A 25,344-nucleotide genomic window follows, 5' to 3' on the forward strand; every position below is an offset into this window, starting at 1 on the left:
AAAAAACAAAAAAAAACAAATACGTCCTTGGGACACTGTTAATATTTAAAATAGAATATATTTATACATTTTTGGGAGCAAATGAGTTAATGACGTTATAAGAATGTTAATCCTTGTCATATCTATCTCATTAATTTTTGTATCATATTGAACATGTTTATGTCGGCCTATGATTTAAAAAATAAATAAATAAACAAACCGTAACTTTAAGTTGTGTGACATCCAGGACGATTCCCCGTACAAGCTCATTGCTCATCTGAGGACTGCATGTGAAATTCTAAATGTATATGTTTTGATTGTGGCCAGCTGATTAATGGGTCCGACATTACAAGTTATTTTTTACTTTACAAAATCATCTCGCAGGCCGGGATAAAACCCTTTGCGGGCCTGATCCGGCCCGCGGGCCATATGTTTGACAGTGCTGATCTACACGGTCCGCCATATAAAATCTGCAGAATTTCTATACAATAAAAGACTTGGTATCCAACAAGAGAGTGAGCAAGTTATTTGCAGATACAAACAGTACAGTCCCTTTGACATAAGATCCAAGACTAAAACACTGTACAAATAAACCTCTCTACGTAAACATATATGTTTACTATTATTGTATAGCACCTTTGAAGGCACCCAAGGACACTTTTAAACTGGAGTATGCAGAGAAAACCAATGTGAGCCAGGGGACCGACTTTCGTTAGTATGAGGATTGCTAACATTAAAATTAAATTGCCACAATATGATACTGTTGAATACAGCACAGTGGATGTTCCAGTGTACTGTACAATGACTTAAAAAGTAATACAACACATGACCAAAGACAGTAACCTGCAGCATTTTGAGCTCCACCACCGGCCGTGATAGTGAAAATAATTGACAAACCCTTTAAAATTGGCATGTAAGAAAACAAATCTGGATTTTTATTTTTTTTTAATAATTGAGGGAATAAGGTAGAAACACTTAAAATAGGCAGGATTCCGATGAATAACAAGTGCAGAGTTCTAAAAAATAATTCACAAATTTGTGAATACTGACCAAAAATATGTGGCCCCAATTAAGTCCACTGTATCGCAGCGCCTGCACAAGATGTGCATGAATATCTACGGCTCTGTAAAATATGATACAACACCGCCATCTGCTGTCCACTTTCAGTGCAACATGTATTATGTTTTCTACAATAAATCTCCCTCCATCACGGAGTTATTTATGTTCCTGCATCCTGCAACAAGAAGAAAAATCCTCATTTTAAAAATAGGCCTACACCTGGCCCCATGCATGTTATTATAGCATTTACGGCACTCAAAAAAATGTAAAGATCTTTAAACACAGTTTAAAACAATACACATTTGAACATGAATACTATTTTAACAGAGAGCTAGAACAATGATTAACACAAAAAAATATTGTACAATACAGGCCTGTAATGGCCATAAGGTCTGATGAGCCTTTATCTTTTGGGCCCGATACGGTGCAATTATTTTCCTCCATTTTACCTCAAAAAGACTAGTCCAAATGGTGGGCGAGAGACCAAGAGTAAAAATGGCAGGGCTTTTTTTTTTTTTTTTTTTTTTTTACTTTTTTATTCTCCAGCCCTGGTACAATGCAACAATATGTACACGATGATGACAATTATGATGATGAAGCTGCCATAATAGAGTACAGTCCCATTTCAATACTGAATACTTATTTAAACAAAAACAAAAAAGACGAACTTATGTGTTGAAATTGATGAGCTAAATGTTCCACCTCCATGACCATAATGTTTACAACTGTGCATGTGCATGCCTCTTTACATCAGTTATTTATTTATTTAATGAAAATGGCTACACCGTAACGAATTTATGTACATTTTGACTTGGAAAAAAAAACTACAGAGCCAGATATAGAAAATCAGCACTGTTGCTGACTGGTTAGTAGAGGTGGGCACGTCAACAAATCATGAGCGTCCGTCATTCGGCAATCGTCAACAGTCAGGACACACATCAGTCAATCCATCAATATTTCAAGCCAAACGGCATTGTAATCACCAATCTGTCATTCGTAGGGTTGCCAACTCCCTCAAAAAATAATAAAGGGACACCTCATTGACAAGGACGGAACCTGATTGCCTTCAATCTTACTGGCGTTATTTATTTATTTTTATTTTATTTAGCTTTTTTTGGAGGTGAAACCTTTCCTGCTTAACTGTATAAATGAATATAAAACAATACATAATAAACAGCACATTCATCCTGTAACTTATGAACAGCTCAATGCCACATAATGTGCCTATTTGCTATTTATATTTCATCATTGTCGTTCTGAGAGTCAGCTTTAGAGCACAGGTAGCTGAGTTATAGCTCAAATCATGCTTACATTGTGACATGGGCAGCAGTCACCTGTAAACGTGAAGAACTTTTTTTTTTTTCCTGTTTAAATGGATAGTTAGTGTTGTATCTCAACTGCATGTACACTACAGCAAAAATGATACATATCTGTTTTAACTAGGAATAAATGTAAGGCTGTGTGTGTTTATTATTCATCAATGATTACTTGTATTATTTATTTAATGTACTTGTCAATCAACTATGTTTTACATACAACACAGATATCTATTGCACATTTCCATATGAAATCTTTTGCTGCTAAACATTATCCAAAAACAGAAACCCTCGAGTGCCGGCCGATTTCGAGCATTTCCACCTTTCAGTCAGATCCATCTTCACATCTTCATCTTGATTCCTGTTCGCCGCTGTTTCACGTCGTTCTTTTCTCTCCAGATCAAGCAGCTTTGTAGCCATGTCTCTTCTTATTCTGGTCATGGCAACGTTGGATGCTGCTAGGTCGTTTTTCACCAGAGAAATATCATCCCAGGCCTTAGTTTTTCAAAAGGTACGTGTCCATAAATGATTTTTTATTTTATTTTTTTTAATCATAACCTGCCCTAAGTGGTAGATTTGTCACAGTTTTCAGCACAGGAATTTAATCTCCCCATTCAAAAAATAGGATTTTTGGCACTGGTGTATATTCTTTTAAATACTTCTTTTCATACCCCTGCACTTGTATTATGCAGGTGTGTTTAGGAGCATATTAAAGGGGGAATTCATAGCTTTCATTTGAATTTATTGATTTGACGGGGACGAAACCCTTACAAGACAGGAACGGCCAATAAATATGAATTTAAATGTATTTGACTGTTAGATTGTGAGGTGTAACTGAGATACCCCTTGGGAAAGTTCATCAAATTGAAATAAAGTTCAAGATGAGTATTTTACAAAAATATCAAAAATAGAAATTGCCTCATTGGGTGATAGCAAGTAAACAATTTCATATTGGCCCATATTCAACTTTAGGCCCCCATTCACCTCGAATAGTGGAATAATATTGGAAGGAGATACATTTCCTGAATTGCTACACTTATATTAGTGTTTTGTTTTTTGTTATTTATGCCTGTCATTCCTACTCCTCACGATGTTCACATACAGACAGCAGTGTAGGCGAAAATTGTGGGAAAATCATTGTTGATACTTTGAAGAGTCAGTGTGACCTCAATTTTGTTAGATAAATTTAAATTTGGTTCAAATAAAAGCTATAAATTCCCCCCTTAAAATGCTACCAAACATGCCTGCATAAAAAGAAGGGCAAGGGTCTGAAAACAATTTGTAGATTTGGGTTAAACATTTGACTTTGGTCACACATTTGTGGATTGTTGTTTATACATTTGTGACTTTTGGTTACAGATGCAATTTTTTTTTTACATACAGATGTGTTGTGTACTGAAGGGTTGGATCCCAAAGCGCAGACACAAATAAGGTTTTAACTATTTATTCACACTTGACTAAACGAAAAGCAACGAGAATGCATCGAGAATCACAAGAAGCCAAGCCCCCTTGGTCTGCGGAGAAGCACAGCGGAACAATAAGTAATAATCCGACAACCACACACAATTATCAGACTGCACCCATTCAGTTTTAATGGGACTGATACTGAATTTTTTCTAAGTCCCATTTTCCACGCCCACTTCCATACATACAACAGACCATTTTGACTGACTTTCTGATACTGCTCAGTGGCGCAGTTGGGAGAGTGCATGTACAGTAAGCAGGAGGTCGCAGGTTCAAAGCCCACTGCCGACTGTACATTGCACATATGTCCGTGGCAATTACATAAACGGATATTAAGTATACCAACTGACTATCATACCAGGAAATGCGTTATACTGACATGATCAAACACATGTCCCAAATTAGCGCTGATGGCTTTCATCAGGTGACACTTTAAAATACAAATACGCCAATTCGCTCTGATGCTCACAGGTCAGGTTAGCTCACGGGGTTAAGCGCTTGAGCCAGTTACATAGTGAAGACATCCCTATGTGTGTTTCACCGGTTCAAATCCCCGATGGAGCAACTTTCTTTTTTTTTTTCTGACTCTTCATTAGCATTCTGCTATTAGCAGTCAGCTTAGCATTCAGCTATTAGCATTTGGCTTTCAGCATCCCACGCAATTTCTTCAGAAATTGCTTAGTCTAGTTGTGGGATGCTGAAAGCATCCCACATATGTTGTTTCTAACCTTTATTGTGGGATGCTGAAAGCATCCCACATATGTTGTTTCTAACCTTTATTATTATTATACTTATACTTAAACTTATTGTGGGATGCTGAAATCATCCCACATATGTTGTTTCTAACCTTTATTATTATTATACTTAAACTTATTATTATAGCATTTTATTCTCAACACTTTTTGCAATCAAACTACTCCTACATTATACTTCCGATTTACACCGTTCAAATTTCAACTTGCTGACAAAATTCACGCCTTTCGGGCTATTTATCGTTTGACTTCATATTACTTACAGTACTCGCATAATTTAATGTTAAAGATCCACTTTTCCCCATTCAGTTTTAATGGGACTGACACTGAATTTTTTCTAAGTCCCATTTTCCACGCCCACTTCCATACATACAACAGACCATCTTGACTTGCTTTCAGATATTGCTTCGTGGCGCAGTTGGGAGAGTGCATGTACAGTAAGCAGGAGGTCGCAGGTTCAAAGCCCACCGCCGACTGTACATTGCACATATGTCTGTGGCAATTACATAAACAGATATTAAGTATACCAACTGACTATCACACCAGGAAATGCGTTATACTGACATGATCAAACACATGTGTCCCAAATCAGCGCTGACGACTTTCAGCGTCAGGTGACACTTTGAACTACAAATACGCCAATTCGCTCTGCTGCTGACAGGTCCGGTGGCTCACTGGCTTAAGCGCTTGCATAGCAAAGACAGCCCTACGAATGGTTCGCTGGTTCAAACCTCGGATGGAGCAACTTTTGGACATGGACATACTTCTTTTTTTTTTTTAGTTAAAACTAAAACTTTCTTCGTTTCATTTATAATTCAACCATAATTTCTCATTTGTAATTTACAACCAATTTATCTTTCTTTATTTAACATACATTTTATTGCATGTTCAGACACATTCGCTGCTTCCATTTCACAACACTTCAGTGATGCCACCAAGTCTTCTGTGGGTCAGTGGATAGATTGGCAGTGCAGTAGTTCATTGAACAGTAAACAGGAGGTGAGGGTTCAAATTCAATCTCAGACTGGTTGAATTTCAACTTCAGTCTTTTCATTTATAATTCATTCATAATTTCTCATATGTAATTTGCAGCCAATGTATCTTTCTTTATTAATTTAACATACGTTTTATTTAATGCATTCTGGTTCAGCAAGACATCTATCAATTACATTTCACACTTCAATGATAACAATAGCATTCTGCTATTAGCAGTCAGCTTAGCATTCAGCTATTTGCGTCGGCTTTCAGCATCCCACGCAATTTCTTCAGAAATTGCTTAGTCTAGTTGTGGGATGCTGAAAGCATCCCACATATGTTGTTTCTAACCTTTATTATTATTATACTTATACTTAAACTTATTGTGGGATGCTGAAAGCATCCCACATATGTTGTTTCTAACCTTTATTATTATTATACTTAAACTTATTATTATAGCATTTTATTCTCAACACTTTTTGCAATCAAACTACTCCTACATTATACTTCCGATTTACACCGTTCAAATTTAAACTTGCTGACAAAATTCACGCCTTTCGGGCTATTTATCGTTTGACTTCATATTACTTACAGTACTCGCATAATTTAATGTTAAAGATCCACTTTTCCCCATTCAGTTTTAATGGGACTGACACTGAATTTTTTCTAAGTCCCATTTTCCACACCCACTTCCATACATACAACAGACCATCTTGAGGGGCTTTCTGATATTTCTCAGTGGCGCAGTTGGGAGAGTGCATGTACAGTAAGCAGGAGGTCGCACGTTCAAAGCCCACCGCCGACTGTACATTGCACATATGTCTGTGGCAATTACATAAACGGATATTAAGTATACCAACTGACTATCACACCAGGAAATGCGTTATACTGACATGATCAAACGCATGTGTCCCAAATCAGCGCTGATGACTTTCAGCGTCAGGTGACACTTTGAATTACAAATATGCCAATTCGCTCTGCTGTTCACAGGTCGGGTGGCTCACTGGCTTAAGCGCTTGCATAGCAAAGACAGCCCTACGAATGGTTCGCTGGTTCAAACCTCGGATGGAGCAACTTTTGGACATGGACATACTTCTTTTTTTTTTTTTAGTTAAAACTAAAACTTTCTTCTTTTCATTTATAATTCAACCATAATTTCTCATTTGTAATTTACAACCAATTTATCTTTCTTTATTTAACATACATTTTGCTGCATGTTCAGACACATTCGCTGCTTCCATTTCACAACACTTCAGTTATGCCACCAAGTCTTCTGTGGGTCAGTGGATATATTGGCAGTGCAGTAGCTCATTGAACAGTAAACAGGAGGTGAGGGTTCAAATTCAATCTCAGACTGGTTGAATTTAAACTTCAGTCTTTTCATTTATAATTCATTCATAATTTCTCATATGTAATTTACAGCCAATGTATCTTTCTTTATTAATTTAACATACGTTTTATTTAATGCATTCTGGTTCAGCAAGACATCTCTCAATTACATTTCACACTTCAATGATAACAATAGCATTCTGCTATTAGCAGTCAGCTTAGCATTCAGCTATTAGCATTCGGCTTTCAGCATCCCACGCAATTTCTTCAGAAATTGCTTAGTCTAGTTGTGGGATGCTGAAAGCATCCCACATATGTTGTTTCTAACCTTTATTATTATTATTATTATACTTAAACTTATTATTATTATAGCATTTTATTCTCAACACTTTTTGCAATCAAACTACTCCTACATTATACTTCCGATTTACACCGTTCAAATTTAAACTTGCTGACAAAATTCACGCCTTTCGGGCTATTTATCGTTTGACTTCATATTACTTACAGTACTCGCATAATTTAATGTTAAAGATCCACTTTTCCCCATTCAGTTTTAATGGGACTGACACTGAATTTTTTCTAAGTCCCATTTTCCACACCCACTTCCATACATACAACAGACCATCTTGAGGGGCTTTCTGATATTTCTCAGTGGCGCAGTTGGGAGAGTGCATGTACAGTAAGCAGGAGGTCGCAGGTTCAAAGCCCACCGCCGACTGTACATTGCACATATGTCTGTGGCAATTACATAAACGGATATTAAGTATACCAACTGACTATCACACCAGGAAATGCGTTATACTGACATGATCAAACGCATGTGTCCCAAATCAGCGCTGATGACTTTCAGCGTCAGGTGACACTTTGAATTACAAATATGCCAATTCGCTCTGCTGTTCACAGGTCCGGTGGCTCACTGGCTTAAGCGCTTGCGCCAGGTGAATAGCAACGACAGCCCGATGAATGGTTTGCTGGTTCAAACCTCGGATGGAGCAACTCTTTTTTTTTTTTTTTTCTCTCCTTAGTTTCATCATAATACAACAAGTTAACATCTATTTCGTTAAATGTCATTTGGATTGGCCCGCGGGAGATCATGGTTCGTTTTAGCACTTTGATTTCATATAGTAGTCATTGTATAATTCTTTATAGTTGCGCTTTGTAATAATTTGACACAAAATATCTTCACAATAGTGTTTTTGTTTGACCATTTATGAGTTTTTAAAGTTTTAAATGAGCAATTCACATTCAAACCCAAAAACGTTGAATACTTTGCATTTCACTCCCAAACATGTGTACATGTTGTTGTTGTTTTTGTTTTTGTTGTTTTTTTACACAAGAGCAGAGAGAAAGCTTTGACAAGCAGCTTGACAGAAAGTGATGGCTTCAACCATTGGTAGTTATTAGGTTCCATGTTTCAAAATCAGCCAGCAGGTGGCAGCAGAGTATTATCAATCATTCTGCTATTAGCAGTCAGCTTAGCATTCAGCTATTAGCATTCAGCTTTCAGCATCCCACGCAATTTCTTCAGAAATTGCTTAGTCTAGTTATTATTATTATACTTATAGCATTTTATTCTCAACACTTTTTGCAATCAAACTACTCCTACATTATACTTCCGATTTACACCGTTCAAATTTCAACTTGCTGACAAAATTCACGCCTTTCGGGGTATTTATCGTTTGACTTCATATTACTTACAGTACTCGCATAATTTAATGTTAAAAATCTACTTTTCTCCATTCAGTTTTAATGGAACTGACACTGAATTTTTTCTAAGTCCCATTTTCCACGCCCACTTCCATACATACAACAGACCATCTTGAGGGGCTTTCTGATATTTCTCAGTGGCGCAGTTGGGAGAGTGCATGTACAGTAAGCAGGAGGTCGCAGGTTCAAAGCCCACCGCCGACTGTACATTGCACATATGTCTGTGGCAATTACATAAACGGATATTAAGTATACCAACTGACTATCACACCAGGAAATGCGTTATACTGACATGATCAAACGCATGTGTCCCAAATCAGCGCTGACTTTCAGCGTCAGGTGACACTTTGAATTACAAATATGCCAATTCGCTCTGCTGTTCACAGGTCCGGTGGCTCACTGGCTTAAGCGCTTGCGCCAGGTGAATAGCAAAGACAGCCCGATGAATGGTTTGCTGGTTCAAACCTCGGATGGAGCAACTCTTTTTTTTTTTTTTTTTTTTTCCTTAGTTTCATCATAATACAACAAGTTAACATCTATTTCGTTAAATGTCATTTGGATTGGCCCGCGGGAGATCATGGTTCGTTTTAGCACTTTGATTTCATATAGTAGTCATTGTATAATTCTTTATAGTTGCGCTTTGTAATAATTTGACACAAAATATCTTCACAATAGTGTTTTTGTTTGACCATTTATGAGTTTTTAAAGTTTTAAATGAGCAATTCACATTCAAACCCAAAAACGTTGAATACTTTGCATTTCACTCCCAAACATGTGTACATGTTGTTGTTGTTTTTGTTTTTGTTGTTTTTTTACACAAGAGCAGAGAGAAAGCTTTGACAAGCAGCTTGACAGAAAGTGATGGCTTCAACCATTGGTAGTTATTAGGTTCCATGTTTCAAAATCAGCCAGCAGGTGGCAGCAGAGTATTATCAATCATTCTGCTATTAGCAGTCAGCTTAGCATTCAGCTATTAGCATTCAGCTTTCAGCATCCCACGCAATTTCTTCAGAAATTGCTTAGTCTAGTTATTATAGCATTTTATTCTCAAAACTTTTTGCAATCAAACTACTCCTACATTATACTTCCGATTTACACCGTTCAAATTTCAACTTGCTGACAAAATTCACGCCTTTCGGGGTATTTATCATTTGACTTCATATTACTTACAGTACTCGCATAATTTAATGTTAAAGATCTACTTTTCCCCATTCAGTTTTAATGGGACTGATACTGAATTTTTTCTAAGTCCCATTTTCCACGCCCACTTCCATACATACAACAGACCATTTTGACTGACTTTCTGATACTGCTCAGTGGCGCAGTTGGGAGAGTGCATGTACAGTAAGCAGGAGGTCGCAGGTTCAAAGCCCACCGCCGACTGTACATTGCACATATGTCCGTGGCAATTACATAAACGGATATTAAGTATACCAACTGACTATCATACCAGGAAATGCGTTATACTTGCATGATCAAACACGTGTCCCAAATCAGCGCTGATGACTTTCAGCGTCAGGTGACACTTTAAATTACAAATACGCCAATTCGCTCTGCTGCTCACAGGTCCGGTAGCTCACGGCGCTAAGCGCTTGAGCCAGTTGCATAGCAAAGAAACCTCTACGAGTGGTTCACCGGTTACAATCCCTGATGGAGCAACTTTTTTTTTTTTTTCCTGACTCTTCATTAGCATTCTGCTATTAGCAGTCAGCTTAGCATTCAGCTATTAGCATTCGGCTTTCAGCATCCCACGCAATTTCTTCAGAAATTGCTTAGTCTAGTTATACTTATTATTATAGCATTTTATTCTCAACACTTTTTGCAATCAAACTACTCCTACATTATACTTCCGATTTACACCGTTCAAATTTCAACTATCATATCAGGAAATGCGTTATAGTGAAATTATTAAACACATGTGTCCCCAATTAGCGTTCATCCCTTTCAGCATTAGATGACACTTTGAAAGACAAATACACCAATTTATACACCAAGTCCCATTAGCTCACCTGTTAAGTAACTTGAGTGAGGTTGCATTTTTACACCCAAGCCCCGGTTCGAACCTCTGTGGGGATTTATTTATTTTTTTTGTCACCCCCAACTTTCATTTCAGACATGGATATTTTCCAATTGTTTCACATAAAACAATTAATGTACTAAACCTCAGTGCATCCATCAAATATGTAAATTGTCAATTATGTAAAAAAAAAAAAAAAAAAAAGAAGTTTAAATAGGAAGGAGTAAAGTGGGGTGCAGCAAAGGAGGAAGTTTAAATAAAATAATAAAAATAATGTCACAGCCTTTATTGCAGCTGTGGTGGTCGAGTGGTTAAGTTCTTTGTCCAATAATCAGTAGGTTGTGGGTTCAAATCCAACCTCTGAATTTCTGTACTACTTCTTCTTCTTTTTTTTTTTTAGTTAAAACTAACATCTCTTGACAACAGCCATTTGCTCTTGTCATAATTGTAAAACATATTTAAACACGTGTCCCAAATCAGCACTGATGACTTTCAGCATCAGATGACACTTTAAATTATAAATACGCCAATTCGCTCTGATGCTCACACATTCAGCAGAGTTTTGAGCCAGACATGTTAGGTCAGTGGATAGCTTAGTTGCCTGCCGCACAGAGAACCTGGGTTCGAATAGTGTGTGGGTAACTCTTTAGTAGAAATGCAATATTTAATACTAATCATTGTCACTAATAATTATTTCACATCCATTACTTTTGATGTGATTTGTCATTATTAAGTTTTGTTTCTATATTATCCGTTCTATATTCAAGGCAAGGCTCTTGACAACAGTCATTTATTTGCTCTTGTCACAATTGTAAAACACATTTAAACACGTGTCCCAAATCAACGCTCAGCATCAGATGACACTTTAAATCCCAAATACGACAATTCGCTCTGATGCTCACTCATTCAGGTTAGCTCACTTGGTTAAGTGCTCAAGCCAGGTGCGTTGCAAGCCAGCCATACGAATGGTACGCTGGTTCAAACCCCGACTGGAGCAACTTTTTTTTTTTTTGTTTGACCATTTTATGACAACACATCGTTCAATTGTTTTACATACAATACTATATATAGTCACAGCCCCCTACATGTCTGTGATAGCTGAATGGTTAAACCAATGGATTGGCCCGCGGAAGATCACGGTTCGACCCCTCCTTGGGAAATGTTTTAGCACAACTTTGATTTCACATAGGTTAGTTAGGCACTTAGGTTCCATGTTTCAAAAACGGCCAGCAGGTGGCAGCAGAGTTTGAGCAATCAGCCAAGGCCATGTTGCAGACAATTCTTTTTGCCAGTGTCCATTCAGTGTTCAGCATCAGATGTCACTTTTAAATATGACTACACCATAAGCCATGACTTTTAGCCTGACATCGATATTATTGATACCTCGACAGTATCGATACCGGATCAATACTGGCACTAAAATATTGATCTAATTAGTTTAGTTTCAGTTTGGCTCAACTTTGTAGTAGATTGCATGAACACATACAGTATTGTACTCAAAAAATATTATTTTGTTTGTTTTGTTTTATAATTGTTGTTGTTTACTACAATTACATAAAATGTCACATCATTTAACTACAAGTTACTACTTAATAATTACTAGTAATACTACTACTGTTTCTACGACTACTACTACTACTCCTATTATTACTAGTAATTAATAGGTAATTACTTTGTAATTTCACAGTTTCTTTGTTTCTTTCATTAGCATTCAGCTATTAGCATTCGGCTTAGCATTCAGCTATTAGCATTCAGCTTTCAGCATTCCCACGCAATTCCTCCAGAAATTGCTTAGTCTAGTTCACAGATGGTAATGTTATATTTTCAAGGAAATCATGGTCTGCGGTACTATCGGATGAGTATAGGGCTGAATAAAACAATCTGAATTGTTCATTTATTCCTATGGCATCAAATTTTACATCCCCATCAGTGGTTTGTATTTCGGTAATGAAGCTAGGCGCAATTGATGAGATAACGACCTGCCCGTTCCCCATATTCGTAATAAATTTGCCTGGATTTCAAGAATTTCTCACCTGCTTCTTTAGTTGTAAGAAGATTAAACTCTGTTTGTAGCGCTATCCTTTTCTTACGGAGGTCAGGTGTTGGCAAAGCAGAATATTGTTGATCAACATCTTGTATTAATTTGCGTAACTCTTCAAAACGTCTAGATCTGTTCCTGTTTAAGCGGGACGTATATTCTGTAATTTGACCTCTGATGTATACTTTAAGAGTTTGAGAAAAGTCTTTTTATAAAAGTAAATGTAGTAGGGGTGTGAATTGCCTAGTACCTGACGATTCGATTCGCATCACGATTCATAGGTCACGATTCGATTCGATACCGATTAATCCCGATACGAATATATAAGTCGATTGTTGCGGAAATTTTTTTCAAATTTCAAATTTAGAAAATTCTAATCAGTAAACTTTTACAGTGTAAGATTTGCATGAAAATGTATTATTTATTTATCTGAAACTATAGTCTAATACAGGTTGTAATCTGTTTCATGTTTGAACAGCATTGAAATAAAATATTAAGGCTTAATGTTCCATTAATATAACATTCTTTCATGCTTAAGGGTGTGAACCTGAAGACGTTTTGGTGAATATTTTTCCATCAAAAATGGATGTTAAAAATGGATTCGGCCGCCTATTGATTCGATTTGAGAATTGCGCGAGGTAATATCGCGATATATTGCCAAAATTGAATTTTATAAACAACCCTAAAATGTAGTGATGTGTGCTGACCAATAGATGGCAGTGTAGCCTCAAGGGACCGGGGGCTTCTGGGATTATCAGAGAGGGAGAAGGGGGAGAGAGAAGGGAGTGCAAAAAATAAAGTAGCCAGCGGATGCTAGCATAAAACAGAATGTTGATGCTTCTTTTTTGCAAACAATAAACTGTATTTAATGTTTAAAATTACAGAAATATCACTAGATATGACAAAATGAATTTCTGAAGATGTGTTCTTTCTCTCATTGGCTGATAAATTTGCCTTCTGTTAGTCTGATGACCGTCCATCCATTGTCTTCGCCGCTTACTCCTCACAAGGGTCATTGGGGTGCTGGAGCCTATCCCAGCTGCACCCTGAATTGGTTGCCAGCCAATTGCAGTAGTCTGATGATCATGAATAATATTATTAATGGAACACTGCTGAAGTGACGTGACTTTAAGGTGCCATCTGATTGGACAAGGAGTTGTGTTTTGTGTTAAGTTGACTGACATGGCATACTTTCTTGTGCTGATTTTAGCTGAAGTTTTCTGATAATCCCATTTTTTTTCAGCACCAGCACCCAAAGATGTGAATGAGGAGTAGAGGCATTGCTTCTAAATAGATGAATGAAAAAACTTTACTGTACTAGTAATTTATGGTAGGTGACTACTGCTGAGTACTGACTGAGAATGGGTGGATGGGTTTGTATTTGTCATTTAACTACAAGTTTCTACTTAATAATTACTCGTAATACTTCTACTGTTTCTATTACTACTACTACTACTACTACTACTACTACTATTACTAGTAGTTAATTATTTTCACAGTTTATCTTTCTATTTCCTTCATTAGCATTCAGCTATTAGCATTCATCTTAGCATTCAGCTTTCAGCATTCCCACGCAGTTTTCTCCCGAAATTGCACTTAGTATAGTCTTAAAAAACATTTGACATTGTTTTTTTGGGGGACATTTTATGTATCAAAGGTACTTATGGTATCAACACTTCGTATTGGTGAGGGCTGAAGAGTTGAGTCCTCATATCGGTATTGGTCTGAAAAAAAAAAAAAGTGGTACAGTGATACCTCGGCTGACGAATGCTTAAGCTCACGAACTTTTCGCCTCACGAACATTAAATTCGCGAGGATATAGTCTCTGCTGACGACCTAGTTTTCGGCGGACGAACCAAACCACGCGGTCGAACAGCACCACGGTGGCGGCCACGAGAAGCTGACGCACGCTCACGGCGTCCCAGTTCGTCACCCCCTTTCTTTTAGTGCGGGCGCGGTTTGTGTTTGATAGACATTTTGGACCATATTGAGTGTACTTTTGCTATTATGGGACCGAAAAAGACCCCACCACAGGCTAGTGTTAAGCCTAATGCTACGTTCTTGCCAAAAGCGAGGGACGGCGAGGGACGGCGGTGCGTTTGCATTGTAGTCAATGGAGTTCGCGCCACTAAAAAAAGCGAAAGTGCTGTCACGTACCTCAAAATAGGAGAAAATAGTGCCACGGCAGTTTAGCCCCAGGAAAGAGGTGAAAGTAGTTAGCGGTGCTCACTTTTTGTTGACTCGCTAAAGTGCTCCACTTCCTTGTTCACCAAGGGACACACCTCCTCCGCTCCGGTGAGCACGAAAGTGCAAATGAGCGGCAACCGTACCATAAACACTCTACGCGGTGAAACGCTCGCGAATGAAGTAAGTCTACCATTGCTACCATCCTTAAGAACTACCATCACAAAGGTAAATAAAACGACTATTATACAGTACAGTTTATTTCTTTAATTACAATACAATAGCACATTTATTATACATAAAATAAGGTATATTTTTGTGTAGTTTTAAGGCTTATTTAGTAGAAAATTATGTTTTACAGGGACCTGGGAACGGATTATTCTCATTTTAATGGTTTCTTATGGGAAATAAATGTTCGTAAGACAAACTTTTCGCCTTACAAACCCTTTCTGGGAAACAATTATGTTCGTGAGCTGAGGTATCACTGTATCAATATTACATACATGTATTCTTAATATTCCGAAACAATCTAATAATGCTGACGTGTGATCCTTGAATACCTTCACACGACCTTTATTTGAACCATTTTTAGGTAAGACCTTAGTCTTTGGTTTCAACTGAGAACTTCGACTTCAAAGCGATAATGGTCCTCCTTGTAATCATTTATTTGTTTTTCTGATCTCAAGATTGCACCCCTGTCTGTTTCATACTACTTCAGTGTCACATGAAACAATGTCTCTGTCTGGTTGTATTTTTCAGTTGGATTTTCAGTGTTCAAAGAGAAAGGAGGCCCTGATAATTGCAGATGCTTTTCAAGTTGCCTTTGAACAGCAACTGAAAAAACGTAATGATCACTTAATGCTTCTGTCTGAAGGTAACTTCCAGAAATCCCATCACTGCAAATGTGAAGGCAAGTGGACTATCTGTATAGTAAACTTCACTAGAAGCTGTGCCAGTATAGTTTTAAATGATTAGGGCCCGAGCAGCTACCGCTTTAAGACATATGTAACAGCCCTCAAGGTACAAAAAACTCTTTTTGAACCATATGCTAAACCGAACAGGAAGTCCGCCATTTTGATTTACTTTGGAACGTGTTGCCATTTTTTGGGCCATTTCATAGGGGTCTTATTTTAACGAACTCCTCCTACAGAGTTTATCCGATCATCTCCAAACTTGGTGTGATTCATCTTAAGATGTTGAAGATGAAAAGTTATTGAAAGCTTTTTATTTCGTCGCACGCTGTTGCCGTAGCATGCACAGTTTGCAAAGGAAAAAATTCCTTCTTAATGAAGCATTCCCAGTTGTACGAAGCAGCTAGAGCTACGAAAATTTGAAGACACATGTAACAGCCCACGATGTACAAAAAAGTCTCTTGGTGCCATGTGCTAAACCCAACAGGAAGTCCCGTAGGGGCCGGGCATCACATTTTGAGCTAAAAAACTCCTCTTTAACGAAGCATTCCCGGTTGTACGTTTCACCTAGCGCTATGATAATTTAGAGGCATACATAAGAGCCAACGATGTACAAAAAAGTCTCTTGGAACCATCTGCTGAACCAAACAGGAAGTCCGCCATTTTGATTTACGTTGGGATTTGTAGCCATTTTTTGTGGCCTTTTTTCGGGGTCATATTTTAACGGACTCCTCCTACAAAATTTATCCGACTGTCTTTAAACTTGGTGTGCTTCATCTTAAGATGTTTAAGATGCAAAGTTATCGAAAGTTATTTATTTTGTCGCACGCCATTGTCATGGTGATGCATTGTTTGCCAAGTAAAATAATGCTTTTTTTTTTGGTCTAAACATGTGCAAAAACTCATGAAACTTTACACACACATCAGGCTTGTCATAAGCATGAATATTTTAGAGATTTCTTATTCAATTTGCAATACATGGTTCAATAGCGCCCTCTAGACATTTTTATGAAGCTTTTGCAAATGTTTTGTATTTTATGATTCAGCTAGATTTGTAAAAATTGGGATACCTATCAGCCTAAGACTTACAAAAAGGTTTCTAAAGCCATATGCTGAATCAAACAGGAAGTCTGCCATTTTGATTTACTTTGGTATTTGTAGCCATTTTTTGGGGCCTTTTATAGGGGTAATATTTTCAACAGAACTTATCAGATCGTCTTCATTCTTTGGCGTGTTTCATCTTAAGATATTTAAGATGAAAAGTTATTGAATTTTTTTATTTTGTCACACGCCTTTGCTGTAGCCATGCATTGTTTGTGAAGAAAAATGCTTCTTTGAGAGTCTAAATATGGGCGAAAACTCACAAAACTTTGCACACACACCAGACCTGTCTGGAACATGAATATTTTATTTAGATATTTGTTGTGCAATTGTAATAAATGGCTCAATAGCGCCCTTTAGACATTTTTATGAAGTCTTTCCGTTTATATGATTCAGCTAGATGTGTGAATATTGGCAGGCATGCCGAATATATTCAAAAAGTATTCTATATAGCCATGTGCCAATCCATTTTGATTTTATTTTGTTAATTGTGCATCATTTTTGGCCTTTCCATTAAACTTTACAAACACAAAGCATGGCAAAAACGTTTACAATTTAGATGGTTTCCTATTTGACAATACCCCAACATGCCAGTACCCCGACGTGCAAATACCCCAACGTGGCCCGGGTTGCGAGGGCCCTTTATAGCTGCTCGCAGCTCTAGTTAGGGCCCGAGCAGCGGCGGCGGCGGTGCCGCTGCGAGGCCCTATTGTTTTTGTAGGAATTATTATTAGGGCCCGAGCAGCGACCGCTGCGAGGTCCCTTTTGTTCCTGAAGGAATTCTTATTAGGGCCCGAGCAGCGGCGGCGGCGGTGCCGCTGCGAGGCCCTATTGTTTTTGTAGGAATTCTTATTATTATTATTATTAGGGCCCGAGCAGCGGCGGCGGCGGTGCCGCTGCGAGGCCCTATTGTTTTTGTAGGAATTCTTATTATTAGGGCCCGAGCAGCGGCGGCGGCGGTGCCGCTGCGAGGCCCTATTGTTTTTGTAGGAATTCTTCTTATTATTATTCTTATTATTATTATTCTTATTATTATTCTTCTCCGCAAACAATCGCATTTTTGAGACGCTAAACGTGAACGAAAACTCACCAAACTTTACACGCACATCAGGCCTGGCGAAAAATTTGATATTTTAAAGTCGCCATACATGATAACAGAAAAATGGCTCCATAGCGCCACCTACATAGGTTAAACGGATCCCTGTCCCGCTACGATTGTCCTATGGCGACGAAAATTGTGTGGCACCCGTAGCACATCCAGATGAACAAAAACCTCTTTGATGTGTGTACCCTAAAATAGACAGAAAGTGAGGTATGATCATCTGACTGTCCAATTTTGGCCCAGTATTGCACATTTACAGGGGTCATACTTTTGCCCGCTTCTCCTACACGGTTAACCCGATTAACTTCAAACTTGGGATGGACCATCTCAACACCTGGGACAACATCATTGTAAAAAATCTAAAGTTTTTGATATACTATATGACGTCGGCGACGCATCAAATTTAGAGTTTAAAAATTCTTACTTCATGAAGCATTGCCGGTTGTACGTTTAATCTAGAGCTACGAAAATTTGTACACATATGTAACAGGCTATGACCTACAAAAAACTCTTTTTGAACCATATGCTAAACCTCACAGGAAGTCCGCCATTTTGATTTATTTTGGAACGTGTTGCCATTTTTTTGGCCATTTCATTGGGGTCTTATTTTAACGAACTCCTCCTACAGTGTTTATCCGATCATCTTCAAACTTGGTGTGATTCATCTTAAGATGTTGAAGATGAAAAGTTATTGAAAGCTTTGTATTTCGTCGCACGCTGTTGTCATGGCATGCACTGTTTGCAAAGGAAAAAAAATATCCTTAAAGAAGCATTGCCAGTTGTACGAAGCAGCTAGAGCTACGAAAATTTGTAGACATATGTAACAGCCCAAGATGTACAAAAAAGTCTCTTGGTGCCCTGTGCTAAACCCAACAGGAAGTCCCCCAGGGGCCGGGCATCACATTTTAAGCTAAAAAAACTCCTCTTTAACAAAGCATACCCGGCTGTACGTTTCACCTAGAGTTACCAAAATTTGTAGAGGTATATAACAGCCCTCGAGGTACAAAAAACTCTTTTTGAACCATATGCTAAACCTAACAGGATGTCCGCCATTTTTATTTACTTTGGAATGTGTTGCCATTTTTTGGGCCATTTCATAGGGGTCATATTTTAACGAACTCCTCCTACAGAGTTTATCCGATCATCTTCAAACTTGGTGTGACTCATCTTAAGATGTTGAGGATGAAAAGTTATTGAAAGCTCTTTATTTCGTCGCACGCTGTTGTCGTGGCATGCACTTTTTGCAAAGGAAAAAAATCCCTCTTAATGAAGCATTCCCAGTTGTACGAAGTAGCTAGAGCTACAAAAAATTGTAGACATATGTAACAGCCCACAGTGTACAAAAAAGTCTCTTGGTGCCATGTGCTAAACCCAACAGGAAGTCCCCCAGGGGCCGGGCATCACATTTTGAGCTAGAAAACTCCTCTTTAACGAAGCATTCCCGGTTGTACGTTTCACCTAGCGCGATGATAATTTGCAGGCATACATAAGAGCCCACGATGTACAAAAAAGTCTCTTGGAACCATGTGATAAACCAAACAGGAAGTCTGCCATTTTGATTTACGATGGGATTTGTTGCCATTTTTTGTGGCCTTTTTCAGTTGTCATATTTTAACGAACTCCTCGTACAAAGTTCATCCGACCGTCTTCAAACTTGGTGTGTTTCATCTTAAGATGTTTAAGATGCAAAGTTATCAAAAGTTTTTTATTTTGTCGCACGCTGCTGCTATAGCGATGCAGTTTGCCAAGTGAAGTGCTGCTTTGTTTTTTTATCTATACATGTGTGAAAACTTATGAAACTTTGCAAACACATCAGACTTGTCATGAACATGAATTTTTAGAGATTTATTGTGCAATTTGCAATAAATAGCGCCCTCTAGACATTTTTATGAAGTATTTCCGATTGTATGATTCTGCTAGATTTGTGAAAATTAGGACAGACCCCTATCAGCCTAATACCTACAAAAAAGTATTATGTAGCCATTTGCCAAACCAAAGAGGAAGTCCGCTATTTTGATTTTATTTTGGGAATTATACATCATTTTTGGCCTCTTTCATTAAACTTTGCACAGACAAGGCATGGAAAAAACTAACATTTTAAATGGTCCTTGTTCCATGTAACAGTACCCCAACGTGCCAGTACCCTGACGTGCAAGTAACCCAACGTTGTGCTCAATAGCGCCCTCTATGCATTTTTATGGAGCATTTCCAATTGTATGATTCAAGCGATACACAACTAAAGATGACTTGACCTAGATTTGTGAAAACTGGGAGGCATACCTATTAGCTTAAGACCTACAAAAAGTATTCTGTAGCCGTATGCTAAACCTAAAAGGAAGTCCGCCATTTTGAATTTATTTTGGGAATTGCACACCATCTTTGGCCTTTTGCACTCACAAAGCTTGTCAAAAACATTTTAGATGGTCCTTGTCCGATTTGACAGTACCCCAACGTGCCAGTACCCCGACGTGCAAGTACCCCAACGTGGCCCAGGTTGCGAGGGCCCTTTATAGCTGCTCGCAGCTCTAGTTATTATTATTATTATTATTATTATTATTATTCTTCTCCGCAAACGATCACATTTTTGAGACACTAAACGTGACCGAAAACTCACCAAACTTTACACGCACATCAGGCCTGGCGAAAAATTTGATATTTTAAAGTCGCCATACATGATAACAGAAAAATGGCTCCTTAGCGCCCCCTACATAGGTTAAACGGATCCCTGTCCCGCTACGATTGTCCGACGGCTATGAAAATTGTGTGGCACCTGTAGCACATCCCAATGAACAAAAACCTCTTTGAAGTGTGTACCCTAAAATAGACAGAAAGTGAGGTATGAGTATTTAAATGTCCAATTTTTGCACATTTACAGGGGTCATACTTTTGCCCGCTTCTCCTACACGGTTAACCCGATTGACTTCAAACTTGGGATGTACCATCTCAAGACCTGGGACAACATCATTGTGAAAAATGAAAAGTTTTTGATATAATATATGACGGCGGCGGCGCATCAAATTTAGAGTTTAAAAATTCTTACTTCACGAGGCATTGCCGGTTGTACGTTTAATCTAGAGCTACGAAAATTGGTACACATATGTAACAGACTATGACCTACAAAAAACTCTTTTTGAACCATATGCTAAACCTAACAGGAAGTCCACCATTTTGATTTATTTTGGAACGTGTTGCCATTTTTTTGGCCATTTCATTGGGGCCTTATTTTAACGAACTCCTCCTACAGTGTTTATCCGATCATCTTCAAACTTGGTGTGATTCATCTTAAGATGTTGAAGATGAAAAGTTATTGAAAGCTTTGTATTTCGTCGGACGCTGTTGTCATGGCATGCACTGTTTGCAAAGGAAAAAAAATATCCTTAAAGAAGCATTGCCAGTTGTACGAAGCAGCTAGAGCTACGAAAATTTGTAGACATATGTAACAGCCCAAGATGTACAAAAAAGTCTCTTGGTGCCCTGTGCTAAACCCAACAGGAAGTCCCCCAGGGGCCGGGCATCACATTTTGAGCTAAAAAAACTCCTCTTTAACAAAGCATACCCGGCTGTACGTTTCACCTAGAGTTACCAAAATTTGTAGAGGTATATAACAGCCCTCGAGGTACAAAAAACTCTTTTTGAACCATATGCTAAACCTAACAGGACGTCCGCCATTTTGATTTACTTTGGAATGTGTTGCCATTTTTTTTGGCCATTTCATAGGGGTCATATTTTAACAAACTCCTCCTACAGAGTTTATCCGATCATCTTCAAACTTGGTGTAATTCATCTTAAGATGTTGAAAATGAAAAGTTATTGAAAGTTTTTTATTTCGTCACACGCTGTTATCGTGGCATGCACTTTTTGAAAAGGAAAAAAATCCTTCTTAATGAAGCATTCCCAGTTGTACGAAGCAGCTAGAGCGACGAAAAATTGTAGACATATGTAACAGCCCAGGATCTACAAAAATGTCTCTTGGTGCCATGTGCTAAACGCAACAGGAAGTCCCCCAGGGGCCGGGCATCACATTTTGAGCTAAAAAACTCCTCTTTAACTAAGCATTCTCGGTTGTACGTTTCACCTAGCGCTATGATAATTTGCAGGCATACATAAGAGCCCACGATGTACAAAAAAGTCTCTTGGAACCATGTGCTAAACCAAACAGGAAGTCCGCCATTTTGATTTATGATGGGATTTGTTGCCATTTTTTGTGGCCTTTTTCAGGGGTCATATTTTAACGAACCCCTCCTACAAAACTTATCCGACTGTCTTCAAACTTGGTATGTTTCATCTTAAGATGTTTAAGATGCAAAGTAATCGAAAGTTTTTTATTTTGTCACACGCTGTTGACATAGCAATGCATCGAATTGCACACCATATTTTGCGTTTTGATTAAACAGACAAAGCATTCCCGGTTGTACGTTTCACCTAAAGCTATGATAATTTGCAGGCAAACATAAGAGCTCAGGATGTACAAAAAAAGTCTCTTGGAGCCATATGCTAAACCAATCAGGAAGTCCACCATTTTGATTTACGTTGGGATTTGTAGCCATTTTTTGTGGCCTTTTTTAGGGGTCATATTTTAACGAACTCCTCCTACAAAATTTATCCGACTGTCTTTAAACTTGGTGTGCTTCATCTTAAGATGTTTAAGATGCAAAGTTATCGAAAGTTATTTATTTTGTCGCACGCCGTTGTCATGGCGATGCATTGTTTGCCAAGTAAAATGCTGCTTTTTTGTTTTGGTCTAAACATGTGCAAAAACTCATGAAACTTTACACACACATCAGGCTTGTCATCAGCATGAATATTTTAGAGATTTCTTATTCAATTTGCAATAAATGGTTCAATAGCGCCCTCTAGACATTTTTATGAAGCTTTTGCAAATGTTTTGTGTTTTATGATTCAGCTAGATTTGTAAAAATTGGGATACCTATCAGCCTAAGACTTACAAAAAGGTTTCTAAAGCCATATGCTGAATCAAAAAGGAAGTCTGCCATTTTGATTTACTTTGGTATTTGTAGCCATTTTTTGGGGCCTTTTATAGGGGTCATATTTTCAACAGAACTTATCAGATCGTCTTCATTCTTTGGCGTGTTTCATCTTAAGATATTTAAGATGAAAAGTTATTGAATTTTTTTATTTTGTCACACTCCTTTGCTGTAGCCATGCATTGTTTGTGAAGAAAAATGCTTTTTTGAGAGTCTAAATATGGGTGAAAACTCAACAAAACTTTGCACACACACCAGACCTGTCTGGAACATGAATATTTTATTTAGAGATTTGTTGTGCAATTTGTAATAAATGGCTCAATCGCGCCCTCTAGACATTTTTATGAAGTATTTCCGATTATATGATTCAGCTAGATGTGTGAATATTGGCAGGCATGCCGAATATATTCAAAAAGTATTCTATATAGCCATGTGCCAATCCATTTTGATTTTATTTTGTTAATTGTGCATCGTTTTTGGCCTTTCCATGAAACTTTAAAAACACAAAGCATGGCAAAAACGTTTACAATTTAGATGGTTTCCTATTTGACAGTACCCCAACATGCCAGTACCCCGACGTGCAAATACCCCAACGTGGCCCGGGTTGCGAGGGCCCTTTATAGCTGCTCGCAGCTCTAGTTATTATTATTATTCTTATTATTATTCTTCTCCGCAAACAATCGCATTTTTGAGACGCTAAACGTGAACGAAAACTCACCAAACTTTACACGCACATCAGGCCTGGCGAAAAATTTGATATTTTAAAGTCGCCATACATGATAACAGAAAAATGGCTCCATAGCGCCACCTACATAGGTTAAACGGATCCCTGTCCCGCTACGATTGTCCTATGGCGACGAAAATTGTGTGGCACCCGTAGCACATCCAGATGAACAAAAACCTCTATGATGTGTGTACCCTAAAATAGACAGAAAGTGAGGTATGATCATCTGAATGTCCAATTTTGGCCCAGTTTTGCACATTTACAGGGGTCATACTTTTGCCCGCTTCTCCTACACGGTTAACCCGATTGACTTCAAACTTGGGATGGACCATCTCAACACCTGGGACAACATCATTGTAAAAAATCTAAAGTTTTTGATATACTATATGACGGCGGCGACGCATCAAATTTAGAGTTTAAAAATTCTTACTTCACGAAGCATTGCCGGTTGTACGTTTAATCTAGAGCTACGAAAATTTGTACACATATGTAAAAGGCTATGACCTACAAAAAACTCTTTTTGAACCATATGCTAAACCTCACAGGAAGTCCGCCATTTTGATTTATTTTGGAACGTGTTGCCATTTTTTTGGCCATTTCATTGGGGTCTTATTTTAACGAACTCCTCCTACAGTGTTTATCCGATCATCTTCAAACTTGGTGTGATTCATCTTAAGATGTTGAAGATGAAAAGATATTGAAACCTTTGTATTTCGTCGCACGCTGTTGTCATGGCATGCACTGTTTGCAAAGGAAAAAAAATATCCTTAAAGAAGCATTCCCATTTGTACGAAGCAGCGAGAGCTACGAAAATTTGTAGACATATGTAACAGCCCAAGATGTACAAAAAAGTCTCTTGGTGCCCTGTGCTAAACCCAACAGGAAGTCCCCCAGGGGCCGGGCATCACATTTTGAGCTAAAAAACTCCTCTTTAACAAAGCATACCCGGCTGTACGTTTCACCTAGAGTTACCAAAATTTGTAGAGGTATATAACAGCCCTCGAGGTACAAAAAACTCTTTTTGAACCATATGCTAAACCTAACAGGACGTCCACCATTTTGATTTACTTTGGAATGTGTTGCCATTTTTTGGGCCATTTCGTAGGGGTCTTATTTTAACGAACTCCTCCTACAGAGTTTATCCGATCATCTTCAAACTTGGTGTGACTCATCTTAAGATGTTGAGGATGAAAAGTTATTGAAAGCTCTTTATTTCGTCGCACGCTGTTGTCGTGGCATGCACTTTTTGCAAAGGAAAAAAATCCTTCTTAATGAAGCATTCCCAGTTGTACGAAGTAGCTAGAGCTACAAAAATTTATAGACATATGTAACAGCCCACAATGTACAAAAAAGTCTCTTGGTGCCATGTGCTAAACCCAACAGGAAGTCCCCCAGGGGCCGGGCATCACATTTTGAGCTAGAAAACTCCTCTTTAACGAAGCATTCCCGGTTGTACGTTTCACCTAGCGCGATGATAATTTGCAGGCATACATAAGAGCCTACGATGTACAAAAAAGTCTCTTGGAACCATGTGCTAAACCAAACAGAAGTCCGCCATTTTGATTTACGATGGGATTTGTTGCCATTTTTTGTGGCCTTTTTCAGGGGTCATATTTTAACGAACTCCTCGTACAAAGTTCATCCGACCGTCTTCAAACTTGGTGTCTTTCATCGTAAGATGTTTAAGATGCAAAGTTATCG

General features: G+C 38.2%; 1 long non-coding RNA gene across 1 annotated transcript in view; it reads left to right on the plus strand.

The window, feature by feature from the left end:
• The window catches only part of LOC144019741 (uncharacterized), a 119,288-nt gene that overhangs the window by 15,767 nt on the left and 78,177 nt on the right, over positions 1-25,344 (plus strand). The window contains exon 2 of the long non-coding RNA XR_013283758.1: positions 2,754-2,865. This is a non-coding gene — a long non-coding RNA (uncharacterized LOC144019741). The remainder of the gene's footprint in view (positions 1-2,753; positions 2,866-25,344) is intronic.

This window comes from Festucalex cinctus, chromosome 5 (assembly GCF_051991245.1).
Source record: "Festucalex cinctus isolate MCC-2025b chromosome 5, RoL_Fcin_1.0, whole genome shotgun sequence".
In the NCBI taxonomy this organism is placed as follows: domain Eukaryota; kingdom Metazoa; phylum Chordata; class Actinopteri; order Syngnathiformes; family Syngnathidae; genus Festucalex; species Festucalex cinctus.